Below are 22,408 nucleotides of genomic sequence, written 5' to 3'. Positions count from 1 at the left end.
AAACAAAATATCATTTCATATTTAAAACAAAGATTTCATTTTTTTCAGTAGGTCTCTTAGAGTAAAATCTTTTCATCATAAGTAAAATGGTATAGTATTAAAATGTCATTACCATTAAGATATTTACAAATTTATGAAATGAAGTATCTCCATACTTATGAAGAACTTGACTTTATAAGTCAGAGAGTATATAAGAAAATAGATCATGATTTTTTATTAAAAATATTGCTTTAACAAATTACTTCGGGCACAAATAAAATTAAAGTTGAATGAAATGAAAGTCACTCAGTTGTGTCTGATTCTTTGCCACCCTGGGGCCTGTTGCCCACCAGCCTCCTCTGTCCATGGGATTCTCCAGGTAAGAACACTGGAGAGGATTGTCATTCCCTTCTCCAGAGGATCTTCTTGATCCTGGAAATGAACCTGAATCTCCTGTATTGCAGGCAGATTCTTTACAATCTGAGCCACCAGGGAAGCCCCTGGATTATATAAAGCAAAGGCTTTACTATATGGTAGTGTGAGAAAATAAAACTATTTCTGAAACAGAAATAATTTTTAATATCAAAAGCCAAAACAGAACATCCTGCATGAAAATATCTCATGAAATGTACAGAATAGTCTCTCAGGATAGAGACTTTTACTTTAGGTACAATTCTAATAGATGATAAGCATTAATTGGAGGACAAACATATGCTGTTGGAGTACAGTCAAAAGGCAGGTCACTGATGTGACATGTTGTCTAGTAGGAAAGAATAATATGGGGATTTTTTTCAATGTTATACACACACACACACACACACACACACACACACACACACACATACATTATTAGATCCATGTAAATGCAGTATTTAAGTAAGAAGGTAAAGTCCAGATTAAGTCTATTGGAATGAGGCAGGCAAGAGGACAGTTAAAGGGACAGGGGTAAGGATAGAGACTATAGAGCTGTTATAAAGATTTCCAACAAGAGGAAATAGATATTTGGTCATGAAATACATGATAGAGTATAAAGCAAAGTAGAGCAGGGAAGGCATTCCAAAGGAGAAGGGATGGCATGGATAAAGACACAGAGTCTTGGTACCTGAGAGAAATTGCACTGTTGAATTTAAAGAGGTAGAAAGTGATCAGATAAGGACTTCCTGGTGATTCAGTGGTAAAGAATCTGACTGTTGATACAGAAGACACCAGTTAGATCCCTGGGTAGGGAAGATCCCCTGGAGAAGGAAATGGCAACACATTCCAGTATTCTTAAATACTATGGACAGAGGAGCCTGGCAGGCTACAGTCCACAGGGTTGGAAAGAGTCAGACGTGACTTAGCTACTGAGCATGCATGCACAAAGTGATCAGACACTTAATTTCTGAATTTGCCAAGGACTTGAAATTTATCCTTAAGACCTATTACTTTAAAAATGTGATTCTTACACCCATAGGGCTTCAGTGAAGATGCCTCAGTGCCAAGTGGACAGGAATCATGGGGCTGCTAGCAGCCGCTGGGAAAAAACTAGCTTGGTGCCTCAAGACACAGAAATAAATAACCTACTGTGACTACTGCCTACTGATCTCAGAGTCTGTGTGCTTCCTCCCAGGACTGGCTAAGGGTATACAATAAAGAAATGTAGTCACACCCCTGTTTCAATTACACTTTTAAAAATAACATCATCTATCTAAATATGCATGTTTGTTGAAAATTTAGCATTCAATCCTTTCGAATATCAAAAAAATGTAATTGAATGTATCCATGCACCCATAGTTTCTGTCCTGGGGACAATAGCATACAAGGAGTTAGGCTTCTCCTCTGACTACTTCACCCATCATCCCCAAAGCAAGTGTACATGCACATACTTTTACAACCACCAGCCTTTTTCTTAGATAGCTGCAAACTGAACAGTACCTTTGTGCTGCCTACTGCTAATTGCCATTCTAATCGCCTAGTGCACAATGGCAGTTTTTTGTGCTCAAGATCATTCAGACAATCAAGGAAACCCACCTTCAGTCAGTGGATTACAAATGGTAAAGACAATATCAAAGAAATATTTGGGACCATATTTAAGATGGCATAACTGACTTGTGAAATCCTGTTTTATGTTTTTGGTTCTGATATGTCTATCTCATATGATCAAGAAAGTATCAATCTATGACATAATCTATGAGGGGGAGGCAGTTTCAAGCGTCAGAAACTCTACAATAGATACTAGATCTCCATTTTCACCAGAGTATTACATTAGCATTCATCTGTTTAGAAAACAACTGTCACAGGCTGTAGTTTATCACAGAATGATTTACACTTGTCAGTCACACACAACATCTGCATTTGAGAAAGTTTATTACTCCAGCAATACTATGAAGAATATATTTGGTGATGAGTTGAGTATATTTGAATCAATTATCTCTCAAGCTTACTTGGCTTGTAATTAATTATACCTCCTGCTGTGACTTATTATTTAACAGATTTGCTCTGGAAAACTGTAATTCTTCTTTTGTTCTCAACTTTTTGGAAATGTTAACTATATGAAAATTCAAGGAAAATGGAAGGAAAAAAAATGTCTTTCAAGCATTAACCAATTGCCCCTCTCCAGCCTTTAAAACAACTTCCAGTGGAATTCAAAGGAAGACTTGTAGTCCTAGCAGAATTCCGGCCTATTCAAAGCCAATTTTCTTCTTGGTTCACTGGCAGGTGGCTCCTCAAAATCACTCAAAAATCCCATATTATTTCCATAAGGATGACACAACTCTCTCACTCTCTCAGATAACATTTCTATATCTCCTTTCAGCTGGAATTTCCAACACCTGTCTCTCAACTTTTCATCTGCAGCTGACTGTTAACTGTTAAGTGTTAGTCACTCAGTCATGTCTGACTCTGTGACCCCATGGACTGCAGCCTACCAGGCTCCTCCGTCCATGGGATTTTCCAGGCAAGAGTACTGCAGTGGGGTGCCATTGCCTTCTCTGAAGGAGTCATGCCTTGGATGCCAAAGAAAAAGCTATCCTAGTTCCATCCCCTAACTACCATGAGTTGCTGTCACTATACTTTTATCTCCTTTATCCCTCAAGACTAGAAAGTGCTTGACTTACTTAAACACAAACTTGTTGAATGGATAAGCAAATGAATTAATACATTTATGCTTTTCTAAGGGTCTCAAATTAGAGTATAATTTGAGAATAAAGGGTCTTAAATTCTAAGGGATTAGTAAACATTTTTATTTTCTATTAAGAATACAAACTGCAAATAGGATTCGTTACAAAAATGTAAAATCATCATTAACAATGATTATAATATAGAATTTGCAAATGCACACTCAACAAAATATCTCCTAAAGATGAAATCAAAGGAAAAATAGGTAAGTCATCACTGTTTTAAAATATAAAATACACATTTATGTGGAAATCTTACCTACAGATTATGATAAATAAGTGAAGAATGAAGAGAGGAAGCCTTGAGCAAGGGGACATTCAAGGGGACTGATTTTAGACTGCCGAAGTTAAGAAGGGGCTTTTACACTGTGAACTGAAAAACAAATAGGAGCTGGCCAAACAAAGGGAATACTCCAGAAGGAGGAAAAAGTGTGCACAGAGGCCCCGAAGCGAGAAAAGCACCAGAGTGGTGAGAGATTAATGAACGAAAGGAAGACTAAGTGAGGATGAGACTAGAGCCAGGTCCTTCAAAAATCTCATAAGACATGCTAAGGTTTTGTTTTGTTTTTTAAGTCTCTTGTAAGTGCACTGAAGTGCTTTAAGGTCAAAGAAATTTGAGAAATGAAGTATTACCGTGTAGCACTTACTTGAAGATTCAAAATGCACATTAGCAAATTAAAGATTCTAAGAATTTCAACTAAAAAGAAATGGGTTGAGCTTGATTTAATTCGGGGTTTTCCAAATTTACTGGAGCACCACACTCTTCATGTGATACACGTTGTTATCCTCCTGAACCTTCCTCCCTGGTGGATCATTTCCCAAAGTAGCCACATGGAACAGTCTGTGTGACAAACCTGAACACCAGTGTTACTTCAAGAACAAAGGGAAATAACATTTCCTGTTTCTGGGAATAAAAGGACATAAAATATTCAAAAAGTATTCCTTTGTAGAGATAACTGGTTTCATTTTTAGTCAGCTGAACAATTATTTGATAGTCTCCTCTCTGTCAGGCTCTGAACTACTGTGCTAAGCAAGCAATGGGGTTACAAGGTACACAAGACCTATACTCTAATTTGAGACCCTTAGTAAAACATAAATGTATTAATTCACTTCCTTATTCATTCAACAACTTTGTGTCTAAGTAAGTCAAGCACTCTTCTAGTCTTGAGGGATAAAGGAGAACCAAGACAAGGGTATCTTTGCTTTGCTGAAGCTCATATTCTTGCGTGGTGTCAAAGTGAAAAGAGAAAGTGAAAGTGAAAGTTGCTCATTCGTGTCCAACTCTTTGTGACCCCATGGACTATACAGTCCATGGAATTTTCAGGCTAGAACACTGGAGTGGGTAGCCATTCCCTTCTTCAGGGGATCTTCCTAACCCAGGGATCGAACCCAGGTCTCCCACCTTGTAGGCAGATTCTTTACCAGCTGAGCCACCAGAGAAACCCAAGAATACTGAAGTAGGTAGCCTGTCCCTTCTCCAGCAGATCTTTCCGACCCATGAATTGAACCAGGGTCTTCTGCATTGCAGGCGAATTCTTTACCAGCTGAGCTAAAAAGTAAACTAAATAACCCAATCCAAAAACTCGTATAGTAAACTACATATTAACATAAAAGAGCAGAGAGTGGAGGTAGATAATCAAATAAGAGCATTTAACACAGGACAGCAGGTAGGAAAGAGAAACTGGTTTTGAGAAATAATTTGCAAGGAATATAAAGAGAAACTGCAATGGTTAGATGGATATATCTTCAGGTTTATATGATACACAAATTTGAGATCAACATAGAAGCTGATGTGGAACAAGCCATAAAATAATAATAATTAATTCTTATTATGTGCCAGGAACTGTTCTAAGAACTTTACATATTTTTAATACTTCAAATTTCTCAGCAGTTCCATGAGGTAGGCTCCTTAATCATCATTTTAGAGATGGATGTGGGTACTAGAATATTTGAAATTATGTATGTGGCTGGCATTATATTTCTTTTGGACAATGCTGTTCTATATGCTTCTCAGAAGGACTATTGGGTTTCTATGTTGCACACTTATTTTGTGCATCCTTCACATATAATTCCCCATTTTTTCCCTACTGACCCCACTGGCCAGCAGCCTAGCAGCACAGCAGTCTCCAGAACCAAGCAGTCAGCAAGGAGAGCAGTACTGAGGCCTCTCTCGCCACCTCTAGGACCTGAACATGCTCATTCCTTTGTTTTATCACTAAGCTCCCCAAATTATCTTCTTTTCCAGGAAATCTTAGATACTTAATTTTGGAGAGGGCAAGAAAAAGAGAGATGGGCTATTTTTGATAATCTTTCAGATAAAGCCACACAAGCTAGTCATTGAGCCCATGGCAGAAACTAGGAGAAAAAGCTTCATATCAAGCAAAGCCCATGCCAGATTAAGGCAACATTTATTTAAGGCAACACTTGTTAATAACATTTTGTCAGAAGGAAAACGTCAGGGGAGATGCTAGTCCGGACTGGGCTCCAGACAACAAACACTAAGGTCTCGTAGCCTTGCCCATAGTCACTGTCACAGCATCAGTGCTCATGTAGAAGAGAAAGAAGGGATGCAGAGAAGGAGACGCAGCGATGCAGAGAACCAAGTAGGCCCTCTCCTGCCTGAGCTGATCTAGGCAGTGTCACAGCAAACAGCCTAGCCATTAACCTGAGAAAGTGTCACCTGAATCCATTACTGGGGAAAGCTGATTTAGAATTAACATCCTGAGACTAAAATGCTGTCTTCCTGTCACAACAAAGCACCATAAAATATCCTAAGAAACAGATGTAATGGTCCCAGATTTAGAATGCCAAAGAGTCAGGGTAGTCAATCCAATAACTGTTGAATAAAATGCCTTCGGCACCTCAAACTCTTAAAAATAATAAGTAGAGGGACTCTGCTTATTCTGCATTGGGGGATACAAAGTAGTCCACATTAAAAAAAAAAAAATCTTCACAGAAACTCTCCTTAAAATAAAGAGTTCACAGAAAACTTTAATTTCATCTCCAACATTTAAAAATTTAACATTTCAACAAAAATACTTTGAAATAATGTTTTACTTTTTCCTGGTGCCTAAAAAGACACTTTTGAATATGACTTAAAGTTTTTTTTTTTTTTTTAATGACTCACATTCATTATGATCAATTACTATACTCCACTGCAGTCTAACGATGCCCAGAGGGACAATTACAGAGAGTGGAACGGTTTGCGGCTGCACCCGAGTGCCCTTGCGGAGCTGTGCTCACAGTGCTCATTTCTGACTTTGATGGGCTTTCTACCGCTACCAATGCTCTTGGCCGTGATTTCTCAATACTGTTAGATGTTGATCACCACTGGTCATTTCCACAAATGTTCCTAACTTGGAATTTCTACCAAGAAAACATTTTCATGTGTTTTTAAAGAATAATGAGATCACAACAAAGATTTACAGCAATAACGACACATATTGGGCTCACAAAAAATATTGCAATTACTTGCTTTCAAGCCTCTAAATATGCTTCAGAGGAATAGGTTGGCTAGTTAATCTGCCCACAAGAAGACTGTAACAATGCTGTGGCAACGATGGTGATAGAGGCGATTATCACAACTACAAACCAGACACAGGGAAAAGTGAGTTGCTTGTTGCTGTTCAGTTGCTCAGTCATATCTGATGCGTTGCAACCCAATGGACTGCAGCACGCCAGGCTTCCCTGTCCTTTACTGCTGGGAGCCAGCATGAGGAACTCTGCCCATGGCAAAGGTCATGAGGAAGGAGGCTTCGGCATACGCAAAGGCGGGATCGAGCCTCAGGAGACCCCCTGTTCCCGAGCATCTACCCCCCAAACCAGAGTCTGCCTACTTATGCTCTCACCTACACCTCTGACTTTACGGGGGGCTCTCCCCCATCACCATTTCTCTTGGAGAAGGAGTTAACTTGCAGCTTCAGTTCATAAAAATTCCTGGGCATGACAAGAGTGTTTCAACTTACAAACTCCTCTGAAGGTTCTCTAGCCTGCCTGAGGAGGTTCATCTGGCCACATGTGATTGTTTACAGCCTCCCAACCATGAGAGGCACGAGATGCTTTAAACTTTCTATATACAGACTCTTTTGAGAAGTTACAAAATTATTAGTATAGTATTAGTGGGTTGATTAGAAATTATATTGGTGAAGGGTTTTTCATTTGTTGAGCCAATATTTGCTGCTAAATCTCCATATACCCTGCCCTTATAATGAATATAACTAGCATATAGGAAAAATAAGTATTAACCTTTAAGATTAATCATGTTAAACCTTAGGCTAAGTAAATTCCTTTCTTGATTGTAACCCACTACATCCTCACCCTATAGGAATGCAACTTTATTTGGAGGGTGGCACCTGGTTTAAGAAAAAATCACCCCTGGAAAAAATAAGTTTTCTGGTTGACTGACCATTATCAGAAAGGGCCATAAAATGTCAGCAGGCCTCATGGCCAGAAGATGATGTAAAACCCCTAAGACCTTTTATACATTTATATGAAGCACCTGATTTTGACAAGGGTCAGGTCTGCTGACCCCTGCGTGACTCTGTATTCATCCCTATGTATAACAAGAAGTATATAAGCAAACCTGAAAAATAAATCAGATCAGTTTCTGGAAAGACTGATTCCCCCGTGTCGTTCTTTTTTCCCCTTCTGGCTGAATTCCCATCTGGAACGTGGGTAGTCACCAAGCCTGCTAATTCTGCCTGGGCTTCTAAGATCAGACCGGGGAGGCCTCAGTGCCTCCTCTCCTTTGGGAGAACAGAAAGACGCCTGTGGCCTACGTAGGTGGTGCAAATTCCTTGTCTTGGAGTTTTATTGGTATTCCACGTAAACCAAGTTATTCAGCATCTTTTTCTCCACTAATTTTCCTACTACACTATTCTTTTCTAATCTCTCTTTATATCTGTAATTAAATAAGTTTTTTCCTAGGACGCCGATTCCGTCTCCCCTTTGAATTACCCTGGATCCATCGGGGCTGGACCCCCGCACTTTACCATATCCTGGAGTCAGTGAGACCATCCAACCATCTCATCCTCTGTCAAACCCTTCTCCTCCTGCCTTCTATCTTTCCCAACATCAGGGTCTTTTCTAATGACTCGGCTCTTCGCATTAGGTGGCCAAAGTATTGGAGTTTCAGCTTTAGCATCAGTCCTTCCAATGAATATTCAGGACTGATTTCCTTTAGGATGGACTGGTTTGATCTCCTTGCAGTCTAAGGGACTCTCAAGACTCTTTATCAGCCCCACAGTTTAAAAGCATCAATTCTTCAGGGCACAGCCTTCTTTATGGTCCAACACTCATATCCATACATGACTACTGGAAAATGATAGCTTTCACTATACAGACCTTTGTTGGCAAAGTAATATCTCTTCTTTTTAATATGCTGTCTAAGTTTGTCATAGCTTTTCTTCCAAGGGGCAAGTGTCTTTTAATTTCATGGCTGCAGTCACCATATGCAGTGATTTTGGAGCCCAAGAAAATAAAGTCTGTCACTGTTTCCATTGTTTCCCAATCTATCTGCCATGAAGCGATGGGACCAGATGCCATAATCTTAGCTTTTTGAATACTGAGTTTTAAGCCAGCTTTTTCAATCTCCTCTTTCAACTTCATCAGGAGGCTCTTTAGTTCCCTTTTGCTCTCTGCCATAAGGGTGGTGTCGTCTACATCCCTAAGGTTACTGATATTTCTCCTGGGAATCCTGACTCCAGCTTGTGCTTCATCAGCTCAACGTTTCTCATGATGTACTCCGCATATAAGTTAAATAATTAGGGTGACAATATATAGCCTTGACATACTCCTTTCCTAATTTGGAACCAATCCATTGTTCCATGTCCAGTTCTAACTGTTGCTTCTTGACCTGCATACAGGTTTCTCAAGGGGCAGGTAAGGTGGTCTGGTATTTCCATCTCTTGAAGACTTTTCCATAGCTGGTTGTGATCCATACAGTCAAAGGCTTTAACATAGTCAATGAAACAGAAGTAGACGTTTTTCTGGAATTCTCTTGCTTTTTCTATGATCCAGTGGATGCTGGCAATTCGATCTCTAGTTCCTCTTCCTTTTCTAAATCCAGTTTGTACATCTGGAAGTTCTTGGTTTGCGTACTGTTGAATTCTAGCTTGGAAGGACTTTGAGCATTACTTTTGCTAGCCTGTGAAATGAGTGCAATTGTGTGGTAGTTTGAATTTTCTTTAGCATTGCGTTTCTTTGGGATTGGAATGAAAACAGACCTTTTCCAGTCCTGTGGCCACTGCTGAGTTTTCCAAATTTGCTGGCATATTGAGTGCAGCACTTTATAAGCATCATCTTTTAGGATTTGAAATAGTTCAGGTGGAATGACATCACCTCCACTAGCTTTGTTCATAGTGACTCTTCCTAAGGCCCACTTGACTTCACTCCAGGATGTCTGGCTCTAGGTGAGTGATCATCACCATGGTTATCCAGGTCAATAAGATCTTTTTTGTATAATTCTTCTGTGTATTCTTACCACCTTTTCTTAATGTCTTCTGGTGGGTCCATAGCATTTCTGTCCTTTATTGTGCCCATCTTTGCATGAAATGGGCTTCCCTTGTGGCTCAGTTGGTAAAGAATCCACCTGTAATCCAGGAGGCCTGGGTTCAATCCCTGGGTTGGGAAGATCCCCTGGAGCAGGAAAAGGCTATCCACTCCAGTGGATATTCTGGCCTGAAGAATTCCATAGACTGTATAGTTGATGGGGTCACAAAGAGCGGACAGGACTGAGTGACTTTCACTTTCACTTTCTGCAAGAAATATTACCTTGGTATCACTAATTTTCTTGAAGAGATCTCTAGTCTTTCCCATTCTATTGTTTTCCTCTATTTTTTTGCATTGATCACTTAGGAAGGCTTTCTTATCTCTTTGCTATTCTTTGGAATTCTGCATTCAGATGGATATGTCTTTCTTTTTCTCCTTTGCCTTTCACTTCTCTTTTTTCTCAGCTATTTGTTAAGGCTTCCTCAGACAACCACTTTGCCTTTTTGCATTTGTTTTTCTTGAAGATGGTCTTAATCACTGCCTCCTATACAATATTATGAACCTCTGTCCATAGTTCCTCAGGCACTCTATCAGATCTAATTTCTTGAATCTATTTGTCACTTCCACAGTATAATCATAAGGGATTTGATTTAGGTCATACTTGAACAGCTTAGTGGTTCTCCCTACTTTCTTCAATTTAAGTCTGAATTTTGCAATAAGGAGTTCATGATCTAAGCCACAGTTAGCTCCCACTCTTATTTTTGCCTTTTATATAAAGTTTCTCCATCTTCAATTGCAAAGAACATAATCAATCTGATTTTGGTACTAACCATCTGTTGATGTCCATGTGTAGATTCATCTCTGGCGTTGTTGGAAGAGGGTATTTGCTATGACCAGTGTGTTCTCTTAGCAAAACGCCATTAGCATTTAGTCTGTCACTAAATCTTTACAGTCACACAAAGCAGATACAATTAGAATCTTATTTTACAGATAAAAAAATTAAACTTAGAATTGTTAACTAACCTGGTTTTGGTTACATGCTAAGTGGTGGAAATAGTATTTGAACCCAGCAGGCCTCTACCCATTCTGTATAATTCCTCCAAAAGTCAATAACTACATTTATATATTTTTAAAGAAATTACTTAAAACCTAGATGCAATTAAAATTAAAAAAGCTACTGAATTTTAACTCTGTCCATTTCTTCAGTGAATGTGAATTTTGATTTATTGAACTTGATCTTAAGAGGCACTTATTTTACTGACTCATTGGCTACTTAAAATGAAAGAGATGCTAACATAATTCTGCTGAGTGACATTATCACACTACAAGTTTAGTTCTATAAAATCATGACTGCTAATGCAAAGAAAGTTGAATTACAATGTTGTGTTTAAACTGTGATGTCTTTTTATCATATCTGACTCAGTATCTAATTTACTACTTAATTTTGGAGGTTTTATAGAATCTGAAACTCTTTCAACCTAAGGCCCATCTCAAAGTCCACAGATAGCCCTGGTGGCCCAGAGATTATCATCGATCCCAAATTTTTGTTCACTTAGTCTGCACAATAACTTCAAAAATATAAAGTAATTGCAGGCATTTAAAAATGGGAATATTTCATATAAAATGTGGGCTTCTGACTTTACTCAAAGAACTGGAAGATGTGGCTTCACGGGTCACATTCTCACATGGTAATCATTAGGAGCTTGAAAGTGGCAGCTTCTTCAGACATTTGTTCTGGGTTGCCAAGACTGCCACCTGGTGCTTCCCTCAGCAGTGACTAAGGTATGGCTGGTTTGTGACTTGAGACCTGGTTTCACCTTTAGTAAACATCTGAAAGTACAACTCTAAACTCTTCATAATGTTCTACATATAGTATGTCATATATTTCCAATGATGTTATTTTATATAGTTTAAACAACTACTCTGTGGCACATAAATAATAATATTATTATTATGAGCTCTCATATATGAAACTCAGATTCAAGTGTTAAACAGCCTGTTTGAGATCAGAGAGATAAAGGTCATTTAATTCTAAAATCACTTATTTCAGATCTTTTATATCTACACTATAATTAGTATTTATTATTATCATCATCATCATTGTGGCTGGAAGTATTGACAGCTTTCTTCAGTGAACAGAGTTCTAAAGAGTAGGTGTGCTGTGCTGTGCTCAATCGTGTCTGCCTCTTTGCGACCCCATAGACTATAGCCTGCCAGGCTCTCCCTTAATGGGGATTCTTCAGGCAAGAATACTGGAGTGGGCTGTCATTTCCTCCTCCAGGGGATCTTCCTGACCCAGGAATTGAACCCAGGTCTCCCACATTGCAGGCAGATTCTTTACTGTCTGAGCCACTAGGGAAGCCCAAAGAATAGGTAACCCTACCAAACTGATACTTTGCAGTGTCAATTTCATGACAAGAAAATTTGATGTTGAAAAGTTTAAGAGACAGATAGTGCTTTACTTAAAATATAATCTATAGGAAACAATAAATTATTAGCTTTACTTCCATATTTAATACATAAACAACAAATATATCACTAAATTCAAAAAATTAACAAGTTATTACTATCTTTTTCAAATGCAAAATGGTGGTAAGTGCAACAGAGGAAAATGAGGCAGGGACAGAAGATAGGAAATGGCGAAAGATGGGAGGAGACACTGTATCAGGTGGTTAGAGAAGAAAGTTCAATAAGGTATGCAAGGCACCTAATGCCTTCAAATTGAATGACACTTCATAAAGGCTACCACTCTAATCAACATGCACTTCCCTGCTGGCTCAGTTGTAAAGATCCACCTGCACTGCAGGAGACCCAGGTATGATCCCTGGGTTGGGAAGATCCCCTGGAGAAGGAAATGGCTACCCACTCCAGGATTCTTGCCTGGGAAATCCCATAGATGAAGGAGCCAGGCTGACCACAGTCTGTCCATGGAGTGGTAAGGAGTCAGATGCTACTGAGCACACATACGCACACACATGCACACACACTAACGGGTAGAGGGTTTCATTTAGGGGTAATAAAATTTTTCTAGAATTGATTATGCTCATGGTTGCACAGCTCTGTGGCTAGACTCAAGGCACTGGAACTGTACACTTTAAGTAGGTTCATGGTATGTGGACTCTAGTATTCTTGCCTGGAGAATTCCATGGACAGAGGAGACTGGCAGACTATAGTTCATGGGGTCACAGAGAGTCAAACATGACTGAATGACTAACACTTTCTTCTCACTTTCATAATCATCATGATCATCATTGCTTACAGAGACCAGGTGACCCATTAGAGAGTTAGTTGGCCTCATTTGCCATCTCTACACAGTGCGAAGAATAGGCTTATCTCTCAGAAAAGTTGGCTGTTACACTGTTTTGTTTCCAAAAGAATTAAGAGAAAATGTCAACTATAACTTCCCTTGAGTTTTACTAATACTTCTAGCAGATAGAAGTTTGAAATGCTACTCGGGAAAAGGTCTAATCTTGGGGAGATATTTTAAGCTGGAAAGAGACAATGAAAGAAATCCTGATGCTGATGGCTTATCTTACTAACAGTGAAAGAAAAAGAAGATAGAGTGAAGACAAAACAGAGATATCTCACCATCACAAAATGTGGATGTGAAATTCAGAAGTTAGAGAAAAATACATCTGATCACTGATCCAAATGAATGGCAGTAGGGGAGACCCTTAAAAAATAAATAATTTGTATGTTGCTGATAAATATGTGTCCTTCCAAAATTTTAAGAGATACCTATACTTTCTGAAAATAACTGGCTTGCTATAACATGGGTTATTTATCAGCAGCATTAGACTAAGGAAATCATTCAGCTAGGAAACCATGAAATACCTCTTCATAACTTCAAAACTGCTAGTCCATAACCTGGAAAGGAGACATGCTTAAACAAGTTGTTTTGGTACACACAGATAAAAACAGAAAAATTGATTTTTTTTTCACATTGTACCTGCTTGTTTAAAAAGATCCTAAGAAAAACCCAGACATTATCATTGACTTGAGAAAATTCTCAGACTTAAATGAACAACCATTGAATAGGGACTTTCAGACCATTTTCACAAGCATGTACCCATGTCTGAAGTTTAAACAGCTGCTTCTAGAGCCATGCTCAATATTTTCAAATTTAAGGTAAATTACCAAGAACAGTCCTATGTTAGAGTGAGTTTGCATTTAAGAAGGAGAGTGTTATGAGTAAAACCTAAATACTCAAGATATTTTCAGGATATCCCTGTGTACTTAAATTTTAGGCTTGTGGGAATAAACGAGGCAGATAATACCAGGCACAAAGTTTATACAAAGACTGTAAATCTTTACTTCAGTGCTGTGCTCTGCATCAGTAGAAACCTTTCTGCAAAGCTGAATAATCTCATAAACCCTGTGAGAGAAGTTATATTTCTACCATTCAAACTCAAATCCAGACAGATTAGATTGATACAGCAACTTTCTTAATCTCTTGTACAAAAGAGAATTAGTCTGTCTGCATTAGAGTCTGTCTGCATTAGAGTCTGTCTGACTCTACCTTCTTTGAAATAGTACATTTAACCAGTTTCCTTAATCAAGGTGAAATAAGAGTTACTAAAAAGAAGAGAAAAAATACTATAAAAGAAGAAAACAAAAATAATTTTTATGGGACATCCAGCATTATTAAAAATAATTCTGTGAACTTTTGATATTCTTAATGAATAGGCTGCATAAGTTATTGTTTACTTTTAATTACCCGATTCCCTTTGGAATAGCTAGCTGTTTGCTAAATCGATGTCCAAAACTGTCTTTTAATCATCCGTGATTTGCTTCTTATATTGAACAGGACAGGTATTTGTCTAAAACAATATTGTGTTACTTCAATTTTAAAAAATACTAAGTGTTCTGAAACCTATCCTAAGAAATTAAACATATACTTTCTTTTAGGGTTTTGTACTAAATATTAATAACATATATGAAAACTATTGTCTCCTTAAAGATAGGACATAGGGTATATACTTAGGAAGTCTATTTAAAAAATCATTCACTAAATTTATGAGTAAATTGATCAGAAAAAAGGTTCTGTTGCTTAAAAAAAAAAACTTTGATGTTAACCTTAATTTACCTAAGCAATTACCTGTAAACTTTTTTGACTGTGTGCTTTATCAGTAATAACTTTTCAGCACACGCCTCCATGTATGTATTTACTTTTCAGCATAAATACATGCCACGTTAGTAATGTGTTAATAGATACACAAAAAGAAACTAACTTTAAAATAAAGATAAAATAGTCAAGATCTGGTTAAACTTAAACCACTTTGGTATGTGATTTTAATGCTTATCCTGGCTATAACAGCTCACTAAAATAGATATATCTATGTGATATTACATAGATATAAATGAAAGAAAATCAATGGTATTTATAATTATAACCAGTGGGTTTAAGATAAACTAAAATTGCAACAATTTTAGAAGCTTGGCAAAAAATTCTCCAAGATTCATGTGTATGCACACCAAACTTTCTTTATGACTGAAATTATGTGTGGTAATAAAAGCACAAAGATGGAAATTTTTTCTTGCTATTTTGCACCAAATGATTTCCCCATAGCTAAACTTTCTTTGAAAGCAGCTATTTCAAATTAGTTGTTAAAATGTCACCTCTACCCTGAAGGGAGTTATTTTTTATATTTGTTTATTCCCTAACTTCTGATAAGCATATGTGCAGAAATTTCAAGCATATATATCTATCAATGTATCCTATATGAAGCTAAAACTTTTTCAGATACCTATTTTTAACAGTAGTTGAATACATTTACCTTCTTCATGCTGTTTTTCTGTTTTATTGTGGCCATTTTTATTATTAAAAAAAGATCACTCAATTCTCTTGATGGTCTGTGGCTTTTTGTTCTTTACTTTTAAAAAAAAAAATCACAGAATAGCATACGACTTTAAAGTTTTCTTTAAAAAAAAATTTAGATATTTGCATTCATGTCCTGGATGCATAGCTTTTAAATATCCTGCTAGTCATCATGATGTCATATACTCATTAATTAATATATCAAAGTACAAAATGAAGTCACTCAGTCATGTCCGACTCTTTTCGATCCCATAGACTGTAGCCTACCAGGCTCCTCTGTCCATGGAATTTTCCAGGCAAGAGTACTGGAGTGGGTTGCCATTTCCTTCTCCAAGGTATCTTCCCAACCCAGGGATTGAACCTGGGTCACCCACATTACAGGCAGACGCTTTACCAGCTGAGCTACCAGGGAAGACTAATTAATATATCAATGCACAGTAATTCTTAAATTAAGATTTATCATTAATAACTGATTTAGTCATGATGTAATATCATAAAAATGGGCTTCCCTGGTGGCTCAGCAGTAAAGAATATGCCTATAACGCAAGAGATGCATCCAGGAGATGCAGGTTCAATCCCTGGGTCAGGAAGATCCTCTGGAGAAGGAAATGGCAACCCACTCCACTACTCTTGCATGGAAAATCCTATAGACAGAGTAGCCTGGCAAGTTATACAGTCCATGGGGTTGCAAAAGAGTTGGACACAATTTAGTCACTAAACAACAAATATCATATAAATACATTTCAAATTTTTGTTTATAATTTTAGTACCTATGTTTCTGAGACCTTATCTCTGAAATGCAAGATTGACTTGACATTCAAAATCAGTAAATGCAATTCACTATATTAACAAATTAAAAAAGAAATACCACATAAGATATCACAGAATATTTAAGATCCAAATATCCACCGTCAGCAGAGATGGTCCCCACGAATTTCCTTCCATGTTCTCACTTGTGGGAAGGACTTAGAAAGAAGTAAAAGACCCAAATAATACTATAGCGTCTATACTAAAGGCTATTTTATTCTATGTAGTTAGGACCCTAAAAGATCAAGCTAGATTCACTTTTATTTCTGAAAGGAACTCTAATAACTCAAGATAAGAGTAGAGCGCCTTCCTGCCTAATAGTTGTCACACTACAAGCTCATGCTGACAGAAATATGATTACTTTTGTACCTAAATGTAAGGTTCTTGGGAAAAAGAAAAAAAGAGCATTAGCTCTACTATGCTATCTCCTTTGAGATGCATATCTTATCTTTGAAGGAAATACTCAAGAAAGAAACTATTTTCATCTAGAGCTTTAGTAAAGGTTAAGATATAATAATTGTTTAAGCTCCACAAATGTGCAGTTGTCTTCATAATTTTATCAAGTGCATTTACATAGTGGCAGACACACATGCAAAAAATAGAATTTAAAACTGAAACCATTAAATGATATCCATTATTTCTCATTCGAGAAACTTCTGAAACTATGGGTGACAGATTTATCAAGAAGTTCTCTTTACCAACTAAAGAAAGAACAAGCCAATCTCTGTTATGAACTGTCATTAGTAATTTAGCTGAGCTAGAAGGCAGTTCAGCTGAGTAGACAGAAAATTAAAACATGGGCAGCTCCTGATTGGAAATTTATTCATAGCAGGTAATGAAATAGCACAGTCAGGATCTCTGGTACTACTCAGAGTGAGAGATTTAATTCTGGTAACTCTGATGATGGCACTTGAATCAGAAATTATAAGTGGTGACAGGTTGTGACATATAGACAGGATGAAATGAGCATCAGCAACATATCTTGGTAGAAACTGAATCTACGTAAGATCAACTTTTCCAAACAGTAAATATGATAATTTCAAATATTATTCCAAGTTCTCAAAAATTATTCCAAGTTTTCAAAAAAGAGGCTTATTAGGATCATAGGTTAACCATGAACCCTTTTTATATCTACTTTCTAATGGAATATAATATTAATCAACACATTAAAGATAAGGGGTAAAAAATGCCCTGTCTTTTAAAACGTGAAGTATAAATATAATTGCTGATTTCATCTGGATAAGAAACAAACTGAAAATTATAAACCAGTTGCTATCCTAAGTATATAGTAATAGCAAAAGTTTGTGTTTTCCTGTGATTATATGGATGAAACATGTAGCTCAGCTGGTAAAGAATCTGCCTGTAGTGCAGGAGACCATGGTTCGATTCCTGGGTCAGGAAGATACTCTGGAAAAGAGATAGGCTACCCACTCCAATATTCTTGGGCTTCCCTCATGGCTCAGTGGGTAAAGAGTCCACCTGCAATACAGGAGACCTGAGTTCAATCTCTGGGTTGGGAAGATCCCTTGGAGAACAGAATGGCAACCCACTCAGTATTCTGGCCTGGAGAATTCCATGGACTGTATAGTCCATGGTGTCACAAAGAGTCGGACACGACTGAGCAACTTTCCTTTCCCTACATGCATGAAAAGAATACTTATTAAGTACAGCCACATACAAACAATGTTATTTGTATTTATAAAGAATAATAATTTATATTCTGGCTTCCTATGCCTTTTTATATTTTCTAATTAACAAAAATGACATTATTACTTTTATATTGATTAGTATTTTTTTTTGAAAATTGCCTATTTCGGACAAACTCTATCACAAAAATATAGCTGAGAAAAACAATAATATTTTCACATAGACAGTTATTTTAATATATCTCTTTTGAATTTGTGAAATGGAATATTTACTATGTATGGATAAAATGTGTTAGATGTGGAAATTTGTGAAATTTAACTGTAAAATTCTTTGATACTCCTAACAGTGAAATTAAAGGATACACGCCCCCAAATCTGTAATTGTTTGGATTATAAATTGCAGCAGAAATGATGGTGTGTCTGTTCCAGACCTAGAACATAACAAGGAAAAGAGGAGAGATGTCACACTGCCTTATGCCCCAACTGCAGATCTAAAAGTAAAATAATCAACTGCCCTTATCTGGAGTCACTGCATTTTGAGCAGGCTTGTTAAGCAGCAATAAACAACCAAAAAAGCAAAGGACTTTAATCATGAATGCTGATTATAAAAACAGTTTTTTGCATTACACCAAAACAATGTTATATTACATACTAGTGAGATGGGGCTTCCCTGGTGGCTCAGACAATAAAGAATCTGCCTGCAATGCAGGGGACCAGGGTTTGAACCCTGAGTCAGGAAGATCCCCTGGAGATGGGAATGGCAACCCACTCTAGTATCCTTGCCTGGAGAATTCCCTGGACAGAGGAGCCTGGTAGGCTACAGTCCATTGGTTTGCAAGAGTCCAACACAACTGAGTGACTAACACTTTCCAACTAGTCAGAATAGAAGGAAGAGAATGTAAAGGAAAAACTGTAATATATTTTCATCAGGCTGATATAAATTTTGTCAATAAAGATTTTACTCAATTACACCACAGTATGTGCTTCCTAGGTGGCACTAGTGGTAAAGAACCAGCCTGCCCATACAAGAGACATAAGAGACGTGGGTTTGATCTCTGGGTCAGGAAGATCCCCTGTAGGAGAGCATGGCAACCTACTCCGATATTCTTGCCTGGAGAATCCGAAGGACAGAGCAGCCTGGCGGGCCATAGTCCATAGAGTCACAAAGAGTCGAACATGACTGAAGCAACTTAGCATGCATGCATTGAGAAAATAATTCAAAGATAAGAATCCTGGAATCTTTAGCATGTTATAAATTGACAAACCTAAATATACAGAATTATTTGTGTGAATTTCGATTTAGCTTTTAAAACATTTGTTTTTGTAGGATTTATCTATGTTGTTTAATGATGTTGTAACTAAAAGCATAAATCTACATAGAAAATATTAATTCTATAAAAATTAGAGGATTTAGACATATGAAATAAACAAAATATTTGAATGAATTATAGAAAAATATTTTGAATGGAACTATATTTACAAAAGTCTAAGCCTACATAACAAAACCAAAAAAAATCATAAGAAAAAAAAAACTAAAATCATACATTATATTTACCAAAAGTAAGCACTTGATAAAGACTAACAGTTAATTCAATGAAGAAGAAAATAAATATTAAAAACACCTCGAATAGCCAAAGCAATCTTGAGAAAGAAGAATGGGACTGGAGGAATCAACTTGCCTGACTTCAGGCTCTACTACAAAGCCACAGTCATCAAGACAGTATGGTATTGGCACAAAGACAGAAATATAGATCAATGGAACAAAATAGAAAGCCCAGAGATAAATCCACACACATATGGACACCTTATCTTTGACAAAGGAGGCAAGAATATACAATGGAGTAAAGACAATCTCTTTAACAAGTGGTGCTGGGAAAACTGGTCAACCACCTGTAAAAGAATGAAACTAGATCACTTTCTAACACCGCACACAAAGATAAACTCAAAATGGATTAAAGATCTAAACATAAGACCAGAAACTATAAAACTCCTAGAGGAGAACATAGGCAAAACACTCTCCGACATAAACCACAGCAGGATCCTCTATGATCCACCTCCCAGAATTCTGGAAATAAAAGCAAAAATAAACAAATGGGATCTAATTAAAATTAAAAGCTTCTGCACAACAAAGGAAAATATAAGCAAAGTGAAAAGACAGCCTTCCGAATGGGAGAAAATAATAGCAAATGAAACAACTGACAAACAACTAATCTCAAAAATATACAAGCAACTCCTGCAGCTCAATTCCAGAAAAATAAACGACCCAATAAAAAAATGGGCCAAAGAACTAAATAGACATTTCTCCAAAGAAGACATATGGATGGCTAACAAACACATGAAAAGATGCTCAACATCACTCATTATTAGAGAAATGCAAATCAAAACCACAATGAGGTACCACTTCACACCAGTCAGAATGGCTGCGATCCAAAAGTCTGCAAGCAATAAATGCTGGAGAGGGTGTGGAGAGAAGGGAACCCTCCTACACTGTTGGTGGGAATGCAAACTAGTACAGCCACTATGGAGAACAGTGTGGAGATTCCTTAAAAAATTGCAAATAGAACTGCCTTATGACCCAGCAATCCCACTGCTGGGCATTGACACGGAGGAAACCAGAATTGAAAGAGGCACATGTACCCCAATGTTCATCACAGCACTGTTTATAATAGCCAGGACATGGAAACAACCTAGATGTCCATCAGCAGATGAATGGATAAGAAAGCAGTGGTACATATACACAATGGAGTATTACTCAGCCGTTAAAAAAAATACATCTGAATCAGTTCTGATGAGATGGATGAAACTGGAGCCGATTATACAGAGTGAAGTAAGCCAGAAAGAAAAACACCAATACAGTATACTAACACATATATATGGAATTTAGAAAGATGGCAATGATGACCCTGTATGCAGGACAGCAAAAAAGACACAGATGTGTATAATGGACTTTTGGACTCAGAGGGAGAGGGAGAGGGTGAGATGATTTGGAAGAATGGCATTGAAACATGTATAATATCATGTAAGAATCGAATTGCCAGTCTATGTCCGATGCAGGATATGGCACGCTTGGGGCTGGTACGTGGGGATGACCCAGAGAGATGTTGTGGGGAGGGGGGTTCATATTTGGGAACGCATGTACACCTGTGGTAGATTCATGTCAATGTATGGCAAAACCAATACAGAATTGTAAAGTAAAATAAAAAATAAACTAAAATAAAATAAAAAGGAAAAAAAAAGAAAAAAAAAGTTTAAATATGTCTTAATTTCAATACCAGAAAAGTTTTAAAGACACTTATGTATAATTCCTTTTCTTTAAAAAACTGGATAACTTTAAATGGAGTTTGAGAGCTCAAGATACAGAAAAAATACAGTATAATACATATTTTAATAAAATAAAGTATCATAACATAGAAATCCACCTACTGATTGTATTTCTTTTTAAGATTCAGTTCCACACCAAAATTGTTTCAAAACATAAAGACTTAACAATTTAGTGTACTTCTTTCATAAGACACAGATCTATAGGAATAGAGTCAACACTTATTCATCCAAATATGAACCAGAAAGCTTCATTAATTGTATTTCTCATCCACATTCTACTTTTAAAAGATTTACTCAACAATGAAATTAAGAGTTGTACCATAGAATTAACATAGGTTCAGTCCTTTTTTTACTTATTATAAATCTGTAGTATAAAAAGCAATGTTCAATAAGATGACACAAATACAAAATACCTTTATGGAGGAAACTGTATTAGTCCCCAAACTCTGCCTCCTTTTATAATGAAAAATCTGAGAACCAGAATGATTAATTTGTACCAGAGTGAAACTAGGCCTGGAACCCTGCCATCTGCTTCTGCCTCTTGTGTCTTTTCTCATATATTATGCTGCTTCATCTGACATGAGTGATTCCTACACGGCTATGAAATATAAAATAATGCCTGATATTAAGAGTGAAGCAAAACAACTTTTTCCATGTAAAGTCATTAATTTATGTTCAAAAATTAGAATTTTTCTTTTTATCCAAGTACTTGCTGAAGCAGTTTTCTACTCTTTTGGTTTTCCATATGTGTGGTTATTTATTTGTGGTGTAACATCCAACAGAAAATTCATTAAATTCTTTTAGAAATATTATAAAAAGTTAATTATACATTACTTGACACCCTGCCACTTTTAATATACCTGAAAACATATTTTCATTATATTTTCACTTATGATAAAAAATGATAAACTTATGATAAACTGATAATATTTCTAAGTTTAAAAAGTTTTACCATATTTTGGAATTTAAATTTAATCACTTAAACACCCTTCTAATTAGATGGCAAGTCAGAGATATGTTTTAATCTTAAGAAACTGTTTCAGGACTAAGCCTTAGTTTATTACCTGAAAGATGGTCATAACAATAGTACTTACTACACATAAGCAGAGTTGTTGTGCATAATAAATAAAATATGTAGCTGCTGCTGCTGCGGCTGCTAAGTCGCTTCAGTCGTGTCTGACTCTGCGCATCCC

The 22,408-nt window shown here is 36.9% G+C and overlaps 1 protein-coding gene and 1 non-coding gene across 2 annotated transcripts in view; both read right to left on the bottom strand.

The window, feature by feature from the left end:
- The window catches only part of GBE1 (1,4-alpha-glucan branching enzyme 1), a 302,682-nt gene that overhangs the window by 117,652 nt on the left and 162,622 nt on the right, over positions 1–22,408 (bottom strand). The gene's annotated exons all lie outside the window — the stretch shown is intronic.
- Positions 15,782–15,853, bottom strand: TRNAY-GUA. The gene has a single exon. It is a non-coding gene; the product is annotated as a tRNA-Tyr (tRNA).

The sequence above is a fragment of the Oryx dammah genome, unplaced genomic scaffold (assembly GCF_014754425.2).
Source record: "Oryx dammah isolate SB20612 unplaced genomic scaffold, SCBI_Odam_1.1 HiC_scaffold_2, whole genome shotgun sequence".
NCBI classification, from domain to species: Eukaryota; Metazoa; Chordata; class Mammalia; order Artiodactyla; family Bovidae; genus Oryx; species Oryx dammah.
The sequence above is the reverse complement of the archived record's forward strand: the minus strand, read 5'-3'. Positions and strand labels throughout refer to the sequence as shown.